Source organism: Panthera leo, chromosome B3, assembly GCF_018350215.1.
Source record: "Panthera leo isolate Ple1 chromosome B3, P.leo_Ple1_pat1.1, whole genome shotgun sequence".
NCBI lineage: Eukaryota > Metazoa > Chordata > Mammalia > Carnivora > Felidae > Panthera > Panthera leo.
In genome coordinates, this window is record NC_056684.1 from 78,890,730 (window position 1) to 78,903,784 (window position 13,055).

The 13,055-nt window shown below is 34.8% G+C and overlaps 1 long non-coding RNA gene and 1 other non-coding gene across 3 annotated transcripts in view; one reads left to right on the top strand and one right to left on the bottom strand.

The window, feature by feature from the left end:
- The window catches only part of LOC122221292, a 94,325-nt gene that overhangs the window by 47,252 nt on the left and 34,018 nt on the right, over positions 1 to 13,055 (bottom strand). The gene's annotated exons all lie outside the window — the stretch shown is intronic.
- LOC122223280 lies at positions 3,267 to 3,373 on the top strand. The gene has a single exon (XR_006204165.1). It is a non-coding gene; the product is annotated as a U6 spliceosomal RNA (small nuclear RNA).

Genomic DNA, 13,055 nt, shown 5'->3' on the forward strand with positions numbered 1-13,055 from the left:
TTTAATTCTTGAGTAATACTAGGAAGTTGCTAGACCAGATGAACTTCCTATGACCTATTTAGTAGACCCAAACAATTAGCAAATGGTTATTCAATCACTCCTAAGAGTAGATTTATGCTAGACAAGTAGAATATCATGACCTTTTGATTTATTTTATATAACTTTTCATATACACTTCTTCTGACAATGCCTGGCACATAGTCTGTGAGAGGCGATGATGGTCTGAAGCAAGGCTTTGCATAGGATATGGAGATGATGTGCTATTTTCCATTGTCCCCAGTTCCATTCACTAGACAGTCTTCACCTCTAGACTCAGCAGGGCTAACCCTGCATCCTCTATTTTCCTGATTGTTAGGAACAATCATTACAAATGGTAAGTAAATCTTAGGTGTCAGTGTTATCATCTAAGGATGGATATAAATAAGAAGAATAGAAAGTGGAATTTTGAGGTATGCCTGTGTATAATGAATGTATGGAGGAAGAGGAGCTTATGAAGAAGACTGAGAGTTAGACTTTTAGGTGGTGAAAACACTAAGAGAAAATGGGACCAAGAGAGAGTCACAGAAAAGACAAGGAGAAGAAATATCAAGAAGAGATAGGGCGCACCTCGGTGGCTCAGTCAGTTGAGCATCTGACTTCAGTTCAGGTCATGATCTCACAGCTCGAAGGCTCCTGAGTTTGAGCCCTGCGTTGGGCTCTGTGCTGATGGCTCAGAGCCTGGAGCCTGCTTCGGATTCTGTGTGTGTCTCTCTCTTCCCCTCCCCTGCTTGTGCTCTGTCTCTCTCTCTCTCAAAAATAAATTAACATTTAAAAATTAAAACAAAAAAGAGATGCAAAAAAAGGATAGATGAACAGCATCAGTAGAACAAAGGGAATACTGGAAAACATCTGTTGAATTTGTCAGGTCAGAAGTCAACAATGACATTACTGAGAGCTCTTTCAGTGGAGTGATGAGGAAAGAAATCAGAACAGAATAAATTGAAAAGAACAGGAGGTAGAAAAGTTTAGAAAATGAGTATCAACTATTCTTTTTAAAAGGATAGAACTAGTAATTCTATAAACTTAAGAATACTTTGATTAAGGGGCACCTGGGTGACCCAGTCAGTTGAGAGTCAAACTTCTGATTTCACCTCAGGTCGAGATCTCACTGTTTGTGAGTTCAAGCCCCATATTGGGTTCTGTGCTCACTGCGTGGAGCCTGCTTGGTATTCTCTCTCTCTCTCTCTCTCTCTCTCTCTCTCTCTCTCTCTCTCTCTCTCCTCTCTCTCAATAAATAAATAAACTTAAAAAAAGAATACTTTGATTAAAAAAATTCAACAGTAGGGGCACCTGGGTGGCTCAGTTGGTTAAGCATCTGCCTTCAGCTCAAGTCATGATCTCACAGTTCATGAGTTCAAGCCCCACATCAAACTCTCTGCTGTCAGTACAGAACCACTTTTGATCTTCTGTCCTCCTATCTCTCTGCCTCTGCCCCACTCACTTTCTCTCTATAAAAAATAAGTAAATAAACTTTAAAAGAATTCACCAATGACCTGATTTAGACTCCATGTAATTGTGGGGTGCCTGGGTGGCTTAGTCAGTAGAGCATCTGACTTCAGCTCAGGTTGATTTCACGGTTCATGGGTTTGAGCCCAGTGTTGGGCTCTGTGCTGACAGCTCAGCGCCTGGAGCCTGCATCAGATTCTGTGTCTCCCTCTCTTTCTGCCCCCTCCTTCCTCTCTCTCTCTCTCCCTCTCTCTCTCTCTCCCTCTCTCTCTCTCTCTCTCTCTCTCTCAGAAATGAATAAACATTAAAAAAAAAAAAGAAAACTCCATGTAATTGTTCCTAGGAACTCAAAAAGGCAATTGCTATTCTTCAGGTTTTCCTTTTCCTTTTGTAATGATACTATTTACTTCTTAGTCATTTCCAATGTACGTACCTGGAAAGTCAATCCAACTTATGTATGTGATTTTTTTTTCCCTTTCAACAGATCATTTACTGACATTGAAAAAATTTCCTCACATCCCCAAAGTAGAAGACATATTGCATTAATAGTTTGTGTTTAGTTAATATGGATTATAGAAAAATAATCTGTCAACAGCTGGTTCTGTCATTCCATTCTTACCAAGAATATTGCTATAGATTACCAAAATTAAAGGAAATTATAGCCAGAAGTTTATATTATTCTGCCTTTGTTTTGAAACCTTAACATTCCCCTTCCAGTCTGTTTTATACTTCTCTAAAGTGCTTATACTTTCTTTAAACCCATCTTCCCAGAGTTCCTGTCTAAAGGCTGGTAAAGAAAGAGTCGATAAACTCATTCACAGTAACAAATGATGGCAAAACCAGTCTAATGTGTTACCTCTCCCAAGATGGCTTCATATACAAGAACTGAAGTCCAGTAATGAATGTCAGTATGAAAAAGCTTAATTGTATAGGAGGATGAAACATCATAGCTATCTTACCAAATTATCACAAATAGGACTTACTCTACCTGAATATAAGGCCAACAGTACATTGTATTTTAAGCTAAGAGAACATATACCTACAGGGAATAGATTTCCATGATGGAAGGGCAAGTTCACTTTTTGTTGATATTTTAGAAATATTTCCAAAGAGATAATCACTAGGTTTTCATTTAGACATATGTGATGACACAGTTGAAGACTTCAAAGGAGTTTGTGTAGCAGGTTGACTTTTGATACTGTCACAATTCTATGTCTGTTTTTCTTATGAACATGTGAGAGCATTTCAAAGAAAATGATGGAAACTTCTAAATTAAAGGTACTTCAATGTTGATCAGGCTATAACCTAATTAACATTTTCAAGGCTTCCACTTCTTTTAGATAAATGGCAGGCCTTGACTGGCAGCCACAAGACAGCTCATGAACATGATTATGACAAAATAATGTGCCTTTGTCAGACACAGACTTTGAGTACTCTCTTGACTTAATAAAGTTAAGCACCACTTATAATCAGTACTTCACTTTGCTTTTTTCTATCATGTAGCCTGTTGGTTGTCCTGTTGTTCTAGCAGACATCTTGCATAGGTGTTCACTGGTACTCTCCCACTGTGGAGGCACTCAAATTCTCAAGCTTCTAGCTACTACCAAGTTGCACAAAATGTAGTTTGACTTCTTATAACCTAGTACTCATCATCATTACTTAATGTACCAAACCTTCATAATTCCCATTATCATTTCATTTTGACTCACATTTGTATGCACTGAACAAGATTGAAAAAGTCCTCTGAGTTTCAATTTAAGTGTTAAAAATTGTCACTGAAAGTGCTTACTTCAGCAGCACACATACTAAAATTGGAACGATACAGAGAAGATTAGCATGGCCTCTGCACAAGGGTGACATGCAAATTTGTGAAGCATTCCATATGAAAATAATAATAATCACTGAAAATATGAGTCATATAAGCTAAAACCAACTAGCTTTAGTCTTGAAAAATCACATAAAGTATTTATGAAATGTATAAACCCTAGGAAATTATTTTCAAACAATGATAGGTTTGAATACAATTTAATCAATAATATCATATGTAACTTAGAAACTTTTATTGATGAAAATTTTGGTATTCTATTATTCCATTAGCAAACCTTCTTTATTGAACATCTTTGGGATCTTCAAAGGTACAGAATAAGATTTAGTTTTGTGCTTTGAATTTTTTCAATCATTCTCCTCTAAAATTATTTGCATGCAATAGTTAACCATTACATACTTTAAATTGAACAGAAAGTACACTAGGTTGGACTTGGATATAATGAAAAGATTTTTATTATTTATTAAGTAATGAAGAAATACATTTGGGAAAAATTATTTCATGAAACATTACTTATAGAGTACCAGTATGAAGCCCCTTGAGTTCCTCTCCTTTTTTTACTTATTTTTTTTATTCTTTCTATCCTCCTTCTATTTAATTTTTCTCTCTTGGGAAGATAGATTGTCAAAACATCAAGTAAGGTCTCCTAGGATTGCTTGTACTTCTGAAAGCTCAGTCTTCTCTGCTATATCTTTGGCTTTGTGTTTTTGTGTCATCGGGACTGAAGAGATATGTGATGGTGGAATTCTAGCTCAACAGCCAAAAGAATGGTTAAATAAATTGGGTGGCATAGATATTTGAGAAGACAGGTAAGCGCTTGATGTTACACAGGCTTTTTCACGACAGGAAAACCTCACTTTGTCAACTTGACAATTAAACAACAAGATAACTCTTACGCACTTCAAAACACATTCCAAACTTGAGAATCATAGTGGAAAGGCATTGCCTTTTTTCCAGTGCTGCAGGGAAACTGTGCAGGGGTTTCTGAATGGAGGAAGAGGTACAGAGTTTGTGGGATTTTAAACATTATACAACTGATGAAGGTACCTACTAACCAGAGGAATTTAGAATGATCTTTGATTATAAGGTAATACATTTTTAGATACATGTTTGCTTATCTGCAATGCTTAGAAGAAAACGTTCCTGTTCCTCCTTGTGTTCACTATATGGCAGTTTTGAGAAGTTATCAGTGGAAGATTTTAGAATCCAAACAAATAGCTTTAAAAAATTAGAGTGGTTGGGGCACCCTGGTGGCTCAGTCAGTTAAGCATCCAACTCTAGATTTCAGCTCAGGTCATGATCTCACAGTTGTGAGATAGAGCCCCACATCAGCACAGAGCCTGCTTGAGATTCTCTCTCTCAAAATTAAAAAAAAAACTTAAAAAAATTAGAGTGGTTTATTTGGTTTATAAATTCACAGAATAATACCCCACAAAGACAGGAATACTTATTATTTGTCAGGCTTATAATGTGGCTGACATTGAGTATGATGATTTTACTTTACGATTATAACATATATAACAGTCATGTTAATTGCGATGGCGTTGGATTTCAGAAGGGAGGGTAAGTGCTCTCAGGTTTAACTCTGAAATTTTTGGGAAATGAAGATGAAGTGCATTTGAAGCGTCCCTATGTGCATATCTCTACATGACTCTAAACAACTGGAAATCCACTTGGGAGAGAGTCCATGACAGAATGAAGGCATAACTTCCAGGGCCAGGCAACTATTTACTCATATCACTGAGCCTGATAAGGAAAATAGGATATTTTCAGAGGAGGAAATACTGCTATTACCTGCCTCTGACTTAATAAGGGGTAAACCCTACATGTGATATGTCTCTAGGATCAGGCAGAGCCTTTTGGGGCTTACCTACAGTTAGATACATATCTATATCCACATCTCTATCTATCTATCTTAGAAATATAATTACACAGGGGATATTTGTTAACAACCATACTAGTATTTACCCAGGATCAAGTCTAATTTTGAAGACATCAAGCCTTTTCCACTCCTATAAACCTCATTTTCAGAACTGGGAAGGGTATTTGTGTCCATTTGTCTGTTGATCCTGACTTTCTCAAATTCTTCTCAAAGCCTTGGATACCCTTTTGACTCAAATAAAATAGGATTGGGGAGACTTTTTCCAATGCTTTATAGCATCACGGTACAAATCTAATTTAGGAACATCCATCCAAAATACAAAACTTGAAAAGGAATGACTTACATATAATTGCCTTGCTTCCACTCACCTATTTTGGTTTTATGTTTTGTTTTGTTTTAGTAAACAAATCTTCCTTCAGTAAATAACCAGTAACTTGGTATCAACCGTATAGAAGAAAAACATCCTGCTCAGTGGCCTACCCAACAATATATGCTGTTTGCCACCTACAGAGCCACATGTACTAAAATGACTAAAATGACTGTACAGGATATAACTAAAACGAACCCATTGTGAGATTTCATACCAAATCCAGAGTGTTCTGGGGCCATTAACTGAACAGAATTAAGGAATGACTGTTGATATAGATGGCTACAGAAACAACTACTCTCCAAGCATTTGGACAACCAGCTCTAATAAATTTCTTTCTCAGTAGTCTATTCTATGGACTGGAGATAGCCATCTGAGATACCTAGAGAAATCACAAGCAATCAGCCAGTTACCTTTATATGAGGTACTACATCTTAAATACAAGATTAAAGATACCATGCTGTTATGACCTAAAATATTAAAGATGTTTTTTCAGTCGTAGTTAGTTCAAAGGATATTACTATTTCTCAATATTTCATTCATTCTTAATCACTGGCAAAATGGCCTTTCACTGGTAAATTTAGGCAACAAAACAGGGTTTTTAGTTATTATTAAAAAATGAGATTTCTCTTTAGTTACTTGCATAGTTTGGAAAATTCAACTCTATTTATATAGTAGTTACTTAAGTGATACTCATTATTCTGAATGACCTTTTCTTTGTTATAACTTCTAAACAATTTAGCAAAGCCATAAAATTCTTCAAGTTAACCTGGGAGGAAGTAACAGTTTTCTCTTCTTACTCATCCAAAATAATAATAGTAAGAAACCATTTTTCTAAACGCTATTTTATACCAACGCATGCCTGTGAACTTCCCTCCCTGACTATTTCAGAAGCTTCTCTTAAGTCATTATAGTAAGTCCATCCATGCCTCAATTCAGCACAACAATTATCTAGTGTTCACTATATTCAAAACATGAGTAAAATATGACGTTGTCTTCAAAGAGTTTATAAACTGTGTATAATTTCTGTTATCTAGCTGCATATTTTAGTTAAAGTGAGTCAGCAAACTGAAAAGCCTGACTTTATAATGTTATCACTAACTTGCAAGTTTAGATCAACTTTAGTTGCTGCTAACCTTAATAGAAATACAGCCTATCTTTTCAAATACCATGCATCCTTATTACCACTTTTGCAGATAAAGGAAGTGAAACAATATGGGTCAAGTGAGTTGCTCCATGATTAAGGAAGCAAAAAGTAGGACTCGCTGTCTCCTTGTATGTTTAACCAAGAGCTCAAGAGATAGTAAATTGTGAACAATTTAAATTAAATGGAAGTGTTAAAACTTATTGGAGCAATTTTGAGTCAGGTATTCTAGTTAATAAAGGATAACCAGAAGCAATTTTAGTTGTGTGAAGTATTTGTTACACTCTAAGAATGGTATAGTTTGCTTCAAACAATGATTAAAAAATAGAAATAGTATCCATCAATGGATATATTTTCTTTTTGAATTTACTGACAAAAAAAGGTGCAGATGGCACCCCAAATAAGAGACTGGCATGGACCAGTATCTTCTCTGTGAAAATGACTAATGTATTACTATGCTTCTGCCAGAACTTACATAAAGAGACTGCCAAAAATGATCATATCATTATCAGCTAGTGTTCCCAATTGTTCACTGTTTGTATCACATATGGATCCTCTGAAATGCAGAACTCCTACCTAAAGAAACCCTAATATCATTATAAAACATGAACTTTTGCATGTTTTTAAAATGTTTTAAGAAAACTGTATTTGTTCTACAATAAACAGACATATTTTCCTGGTGTCAGTTAAACAAAAAACAGTGCAAAAAATAAATGAGATTCAAGTTTCAGAAGTTATATTTGGAAAGGAAAATTAGAATACAAAGAAGATTTGATGTAGATGTCTATATAAACAAATCAGCTTTGTTCTTTTACTCCCTGTCTATTTTTAGCTATCAGCCATCTACTAAACATCTAGCACTAACCATTTGGTCACAGAGGGTCATTGATTTCTCTCAACTTGTGAGGCTTTAATATAGATTAACTGAATGTGACGGTGCAATACACCCAATTCTCATATTATATCCCATGACATTAAAATGAAAAGAAGATGAAATAAGAGGTTCATCTGGTTATTTATTACACAGTAAGCACCGCTTAGCTTCTCACTGGTGCAAAAGTTAGTTCATTTTTACATGAATATACATATTTACATCATCAAATAACAAGGAACTGGATATTGGTATTCTTCACACTCACGCACAAACACACACATACACAGACACACAACCTTTTATAATATCAACTATAAAATACTAGAAATTGAAACATAGATCATCTTTCTATGTAAAATATTTCAAGAGGAAAATGACAGTTGGGTAGAGTGTAACTTGAAAAGTAGTCTTGGGGAATGGGGAAGGGTTGAATATGTGAAGCACAGAGGAATTTTAGGGCAGGGAAAGTGTTCTTTATGATACTGTAATTGGGGATATATGACATGGTACATTTGTCAAATCCATAAGACTTTAAAGGAAGAAGAGTGAAACTTAATAAAAGTTTTAAAAAAGACATTTAGGAAGTCAAGGGATCACAGAATGTAACAAAAAAAAATCTAACTACATTACAAATGTATGAAATAATCTCACTAAAGGTGGTAAGGGAAAAATGCTGACCTAAATAACTGGAAATGAGTGGACTCTAACACCAAACACAAAAGAAAGTGTGCATAAATACCATATTGTAGCTCATAAAGTTGGTAAAGTTTAACAATTCTGAAACCACTGTGCATGTATGCTGGAACTGAATAAGTAAGCAAATGGGTGCTAGATGGTAAGAGCCAGGTTTCTCACTGTCGGAATGAGAAATTATAAATGAGCAAGAAAAAGCTAGAATGATTCATGTGGTAGTGTATTAGAGACATCAATTTGAACGTAATATAGATACAGATGGATGGATATATATATATATATATATATATATATATATATATATATATATATATATATGTAAAATTCCTTCCCCCCCTCTCTACATATATGTAGATACACATACACATACAATACATAGATATATACAGTGAGGGGGTATATAGATATAGAGATTGATATAAATATAGATACAATATGCATGCACACACACAGGTTATTTGATATATTTTTTTCTTTTCTCTGTCAGATGAAAGGGCCTAAAAGCAAAGACATCCCAGTAGAAATGAGTATAACTAGTACTCACTTGGTTTGTACCACCATTTTTCCAATGGAAAGAATCAGAGTTGCTTGAAAAACTGGTTGATTCTAGCACTGGGCAGAAAATATACAAAATGAGGCTAGAGTGTATACTAATGCCAGAAAGTAAGGAAGTGTTAACAACATACACACACACACACACACACACACACACACACAAAATGGGGGTATATCAAAAGGACATAGGAGCCAACTGAAAGAATTCCCAGTGGCCAAAACCGACACAATTTGAACAAAAAAAAGTAAGTAAAACAGCATTGAATTTTAGTCCAAAATCTAAAATAAATATTCACGAATCCATACTGACATATAAATGATTGAATAAATAAAAGGGAGATAATAGACAAATCCCCAACACAAAAGAATGCCAAATAAACTATGTAGACACTTCTTCCTCACTGAAGTGGAGGATAACTCTCCAGTTCTTTATTTTTATTTTTTTTAATGTTTTATTTTATTTTTGAGAGACAGATAGAGACAGCATGAGTGGGGGAGGAGCAGAGAGAGAGGGAGACACAGAATCGGAAACAGTCTCCAGTCTCTGAGCTGTCAGCACAAAGCCCGACGCGGGGCTCAAACCCACGAGCCATGAGATCACGACCTGAGCTGAAGTCGGACACTGAACCAACTGAGCCACCCAGGAGCCCCTAACTCTCCACTTCTTAAGTCTTGGCTTCTCAGTATGACTTTCTTCAAAGTCATACAGAAAAGAATACAGAAAAAACAGGGGATTTTTAAAAATTGTTTAAATGTTCATTTATTTTTGAGAGAGACAGACAGAAAGAGTGTGATCGGGGGAGGAGCAGAGGGTAGGAGACACAGAATTCAAAGCAGGCTCCAGGCCCTGAGCTGTCAGCACAGAGCCCGATAAGAGGCTCAAACTCATGATCATGACCTGAGCACAATTTGGATGCTTAATCGACTGGGCCACCCAGGCACCCCATAAACTAGGGATTTTTCAAAACTTAACTATCCAGTAAGGAAAATTTTCCAATACTACCTAATCCAAGTGATCAAAGACAACATCCACAGTAACGAATCATTTGACAAAAATGCCACTTTACCTCTGTGATCTCCCTCCTAAAATCCCAGTTTAATCACAATACAATAATCAGACAAGTCCTATGTAAGTGACTTTCTACAAAATACCTAACCAATACTCTTTAAAACCCTTAAGGTCACCAAAATCAGAGAAAGTCTGGGAAATAGTAACAATCAAGAAGAGTCCAAGGAGATATGACAACTAAATGTAAGGATCCTGGAAGAGAAAAAGGTAAATTAGGTAAAATGTAAGCCAATATGAATCAAGTATGGACTTCAGTTATTACTGAGGTTATCAATATTGATTCATTATTGTGTCAAACACCATACCACTGTAAGATGCTAATAATGAGGTACACTGGGTGTGAGTATATGGGAACTCTCTGTACTGTCTTTGTAAATTTTCTGTAAATCTAAATCAATTATATAATAAAAGTTTGTTAAAGAAAACTTGGTCTTGTGGATAAATTGAATTATGGATGAGTATTAAAGTGCTGTATTGTTACTGAGTATAAAAATGAATGGAGGTAGAATTTAATAGATCAGAGCTCGGTAGAAAGATTTTTATTTGAATATCAACTTGAAACCCCTGTTTAGCTAAGCAAGTCAGGACTCCAACAAGAGTGTGAGCTGTCACAGTGCCATGAAAGCAGATGGCCATGACTGCACACAACTGGGAAACAAAACCCCAGGACCAGTTGGAAATAATATAGGATTCCTAGTCCAGGATGTCCAAATTGTGACAGACTTTTTGTTTATTTTTTTACTTTAGTAAAATCAGTTTGTTGAATCAATTTCAAAGGATGTTATAGGTTACAAGAACACCCAATATAGTGATTAGAAAACAGTAAAAACTTCTTACTGGCGTGGACTATGGAATTACTTCTGCTTTTAAAAGAAAAAAGACAGTATCTGGTTATTCTTAATTGCATGCACTCCAGGTCTCTTTCACCTCAATCATTTGAAGATTTTAATATCTAGTATATACAAACTTGTATCCATCAAAACATAGCACATATTTTAAAAATACTATTGCGATAAAACTACAATGACCTTAAGGAGAAAGAGCTCACCATTCCAAAATCATGGTAGGGTCCTATCCAGTAGATCTCTCAAGTCAACCTCAGTCAACATGATCTTTGAGTATTAGGTAACTGGTCTGTTTTATTTCTAATCATAAACCTTAGACATATCATATATATATATATATATATATATATATGATATGTCTAAGGTTTATGATTATATATATATATATGTATATATAGGTATGATATCATATATCATATATATATATGATATCATATATCATATATATATATATGATATCATATATATGTATGATATCAGATATCATATATATGTATGATATCATATATCATACATATATATGATATCATATATATGTATGATATCATATATCATATATATGTATGATATCATATATCATATATATGTATGATATCATATATCATATATATATGATATCATATATATGTATGATATCATATATCATATATATATATGATATCATATATATATTTCTGAAGAATTCTAAAATGAGCTTATCATCACCCACATCTTATTGATCACAAAAAATTCATACAAATACAACTCCAAATGCATTACATTGACATCTTTTCCCAATAGCCTTGCCACTGTTCATTCATATTTTCATCCAAATTGTATTCCCATAATTTATGACTTAGTATGACTTTGTATGACTAAGTCATATATCCAGGTGTATTTAATTTTCATGTGTAGAATACCAAATTCTAAGACAGTTGATTCAGGCATAACACCTATCAGTTTTTTTAAAATGCTTTGTGATACATATATATTTAAAAATAGTAAGCCTTTTTCCAAGGCCCAAGGTAAATTGCCACAGTCCCACAAAAATATTTAATGGACCCCAAAAGACTTTCCTAATTTTCGCCATTATGTTTTACTCTCCTGACAGAATTCTGTATATGTTTCCCATATAAATATACCAGGGATGCCTTAAATCAGAGAAATGATATAACACAATTAACTTTGTGAGAAATTATATCATGGTTAAAAGCACAGGCTCCAGAACCACAATTCCTGGTCTGAAGCTCAAATCCTTCATACACTGAAGAAGTTACTGTGTGACACTGAAGAAGTTACTATATATCTCTTGCTTCATTTTATCTGCAAAATGATACCTTGTCATAATTTAACAATATGTTATTTACCACTAATGAGGTAGAAACAATTCTACAAGAGCATGGTGCCCACCATATGGTAAGGTAAAGCTTTGTTGAATGAAGGAATAAATGAATGAACGAGTCATCAGTAGTAGAAAAAGAATAAATATGCACAAAAGGAAATATGGGTGATAGCAGTGGAAATTGTGAATGCTAACTGGAACTTTAGCAATTGTAACGATAGCAGAAATGTACTGGAAGTGTTGCTCAGTATTGGACCCAATGGAGCTAATAATGTCAGTCTTCTTTCAGGAGATATATCTGAAATGTTAGCTGTGTTTTCTCAACTTATTTCCACTCAAGATGAAACTTCATCGGCTTCACACCTAATATAGGTGTTCACAGGCTTTCAGTAAATTTAAGGTAATTTATGATTTCATCTTTCTCAAGTAATTTTCAATCAAGTAAAGTTATCCAACAAGACTGGAAGTTTCACATGGAAACATTTTATTTTAAGGTTTCATTAGTATGCGTAAATTCACAGCCCCTCCCAATCTCCATCCATTTTTTGCAAATAATTGAAAAAAAGTGACTCAACATATGTGGATACCAGTTTTTAGGTTAGCAAATAGGGCATGGCACTTTAAACGTTTTAAATGTGGAACATTAACTGTGTTATAATTTAATTTCTAATAATGAACCTGATTCTCCTTCCAAACTGAAGATAACATCCTGTGGTAAACATGAAAAACAGGAGCATGTCATAGAAAGCATATTATAGCATGAGGCAGGACATCTGTTTTCCAGTCCCTTACTCACATCTTATATGTAATGAATTTTATGTCACTTGGCCTCAGTTTCTTCATCTATAGAACAGGAATGATACCCACACAAAAACAGAAGCTTAACCAAATCCTTGCATTCACTCACTGTCTATTAAGCCCCTACAATGTGCCAAGGTCAGACTTTTTCCTACTCCTCTGTGATTTTTACAAGGGCTCACACAGGTATGAACTAG